This window comes from Ctenocephalides felis, unplaced genomic scaffold (genome assembly GCF_003426905.1).
Source record: "Ctenocephalides felis isolate EL2017-DRISC unplaced genomic scaffold, ASM342690v1 CF-g0.4_SCAFFOLD_03573, whole genome shotgun sequence".
In the NCBI taxonomy this organism is placed as follows: Eukaryota; Metazoa; Arthropoda; class Insecta; order Siphonaptera; family Pulicidae; genus Ctenocephalides; species Ctenocephalides felis.
In genome coordinates, this window is record NW_020539727.1 from 21,288,391 (window position 1) to 21,292,232 (window position 3,842).

Consider the following 3,842-nt stretch of genomic DNA (forward strand, 5'->3'; position numbering starts at 1 on the left):
CTGCAAAAAGCGAAAAAAACGAAAAAATGTCTTAGTACATAGGAAATAAATTTTGTATATATACATTTAATATATATATGTATATATATATATATATATATATATATATATATATATTCATATAGATGAGAAATATACAGTGAATTAATATTCTTGAAGTAGAAAATTCTACATGCAAAAATTTATTTATAAAATCATGCAAACTTTTTTCATATTATTTCCTCGTTATTTTTAATACAAATGTAAATATTTATTTATTTTTTAAATTATATTCAATATTTATATATTAAGAAAACTATTAAAAATATGACTCTGGCATATCTTTATAAATTTACTTTACTTAATATCAAAGTTAAGTAATTATTCCAAAATTTAAATGTTACCACTGTAGAATTTTCTAACATCCACAACAATATATTTATCACAAACAAATTCCCACAACTAATTTATGACACAAATATGCTAAAAGCAACAAAAAGTATTCAAAATGTGAAACACAAAAATTAATACACAAAAGTATTAAATCTAGTGCATTGTGTAGTAATAAAAGCAATAAAAACGACAGGGATTTAATTAACAAAGCTTTCTTAATTAATTTGATTAATAACACCACAAATATCTAAAGGACAACTTCGACTAAGGCTGATAATTTTCGGTTGAAATTAATACCTTAATTAAAATAGATTCCTAAGTGTACCTAAATCATATAAATTTAATAGATTAAACTTTCTAAATTAAAAATTTAAATTTTGCTACTTTGTTCTAAAATTTTCTATAAATTTTGCACCGAACTTTGCTACAAAATTTGCTACAAACTTTCCATCAAAACTTTAAAACTTTGCTCTAAACTTTTCGATAAACTTCACTCTAAATTTTACCCCAAAGTTTTGCCACAAATTTTTCCCTAGACTTTTCCATAAACTTTGATACAAATTTTTGATTTAAACATTGCTACAAACTGTTGTTTACTCTAAACGTTGCCCTAAACTTTTACTCTAAAGTTTTGGCTCCAAACCCTTGTTCTAAACTTTAGCCCTAAACTTTTACTCTAAACTTTTTGCATCAAAACCTTGCTCTAAACTATTGCCCTAAATTTTGCTACAAACTTTGCTCTAAACTTTTTGCTCTAAATTTTTGTCCTAAACTTTTCTACAAACTTTGCCCTAAACTTTTGCTCCAAACTTTTGCTCCAAACTTTTGCTCTAAACTTTTGATCAAAACTTATACTACAAACTTTTGCCCTAAACTTCTTCTTCAAACTTTTACCCTAAACATTACTACAAAATTTTGCCCCAAACTTTTGATTAAAACTTTTGCTCTAAACTTCTTCTCCAAACTTTTACCCTGAACTTTACTACAAAATTTTGCACTAAACTTTTGATCAAAACTGTTGCTCTAAACTTTTACCCTACACGTTTTCTCCAAACTTTTATCCTAAACTTTTTCTCCAAACTCTTAATTTTAATTATTTCCTAAGCTTTAACTCGACGTTGAGTTCTGGGACACCCTGTTTACTAAATAACTCACTTATATAATTTAATAACTTCACCAAAGTCCTGGGTTGCACTTAAAAGCTATTAATTTCAATTATTTCCTAATTTATTTTTTTATGAAAGCTTTATTTTGACGTTGAGTTCTGAGACACCCTGCATATTGAATAACTCACTTATACAATTTAAATTAGTTTTCTTTAGAAATTTCTCAACTTTACTACAAAATTTTGCCCTAAACTTTACTACAAATTTTACCCTAAAACTTCACTACAAAATTTAGCCCTAAACTTTTGATCAAAACTTTTGCTCTAAACTTTTTGCTCCAAACTTTTACCCCAAACTTTTACCCCAAACTTCACTATAAAATTTTGCCCTAAACTTTTACCCTAAACTTTATTACATAATTATGTCTTAAGCTTTTGATAAAAACTTTTTCTCTAAACCTTTGTCCTAAACTATTGGCCTAAATTTTTCTACAAACTTTCACCTTAAACTTTACTACAAACTTTGACCCTAATAATAATAATTCTAATATAAACATAATTAATTTACGTGTTTTAACAAATATCTAATAGACCTGTAGGTAAATATTAAATTCAAATTAAATTTGTAAAGGTAACGATTCTTATATATATTTATTATGTAAAAAAAACGACAAAAAACTATCAAATTTAAACAAAACAGATAACTCTTTCTTTCGTAATTTTATCGATTTATAATTGCCTGTCTCACTTCTAAAGTTAAGGCCTGATAACGAGTACTTTTACCCGTCCCGCTTATTTTAAAAAAAAATTGCCCTTCTAACAAGTTACTCAGCTTATCTTATCTAGAATATAGAACGAGATAAACTCTGTCAGGGTAAAAATTCTATACAGAACAATAAAAAGCAACTAAAGAAAAACTAGGTAAGTTGCTGCATCAACTGAAGATTTGCAATTCTAATATTGGGTAAAATAATATAAGTGTGCAAGATCTATATAACTGTGTCTATTACATCTATTTTATCTATTACATCTATTATCTATTATTAACATCAAATTAACCTTTTCTAGGCCTCCACCAATCCTCCACATATCCTGATAGCGGAGAGCAATTAGAAGAGGAGCAGCCTTAATAAATACAGAGAGACACAGTCCGAGTGCCAACAAATTACAAAACCAGACAAAACAACAAAAACAGAAACAGAAACAAAAACAAAAACCAACGAAAAACTCTCATTTTGAAAAAAATACTTAATAAATACATATTATTATTTCTGACAAAACAAAACGAGACACCAATTCCAAAGTTAATATACCCTTTTTGTTAGTAATTGTTAATACCAAAACCAAAAAGTAAAATACGACACAAGAAATATCGACTTAGTTTTTCAGTTATCGATTCAGTTGCACAAATTAATAAAAAATCATATTACGTAATTTTTAATTTTACGACCTCAGCAAGCTGCCTTGCGGTACACCGAATTTCGGTAACAGCTGATGAAATATTTGAAACTAATAAAGAAAAATTAATTTATAATATTTCTCTATGCAAAATTTAAAAGTTACAAATGATTTAATAAATAAATAGTAATAAAAAATCATATTTTTTACCATAAGAAAAATCTTAAGATCCTTAAATAAACTATTTCAATATTTAAACTATATAAATTTTTTTCTTCAAGTTATTGTATTAGATAATACTAAAGTTAGGCTTTATATTGTGTTATAGTTGTATTTTACTGTAATTAATTCAATTAAGATAATTTATTTTCTGTAATTACTAAATTCAATCCTGTATTCGTAATATAAATAAATATAAATATAATATTATGTAACTTTTAATTTAAGGACTTGGCAAGCTGCCTTGCGGTACACCGAATTTCGGTAACAGCTGATGAAATATTTCAAATTAGTAAAGAAACATTAATTTATAATATTTCTCTATGCAAAATTTACAAGTTGCAAATGATTTAATGAATAAATAGTAATAAAAAATCATATGTTTTACCACAAGAAGAATCTCAAGATCTACAAGCCTTAAATAAACTATTTCAAGATTATAATATTTTTTTCTTCGAGTTATTGTATTAGATAATACTAATGTTAGGCTTAATATTGTTTTATAGTTGTATTTTACTGTAATTTAATTAAGATAATTTATTTTCTGTAATTACTAAATTCAATCCTGTATTCGTAATATAAATAAATATAAATATAATATTATGTAACTTTCAATTTAAGGACTTGGCAAGCTGCCTTGCGGTACACCGAATTTCGGTAACAGCTGATGAAATATTTGAAATTAATAAAGAAACATTAATTTATCACATTTCTCCATGCAAAATTTGAAAGTTACAAACGATTAAAT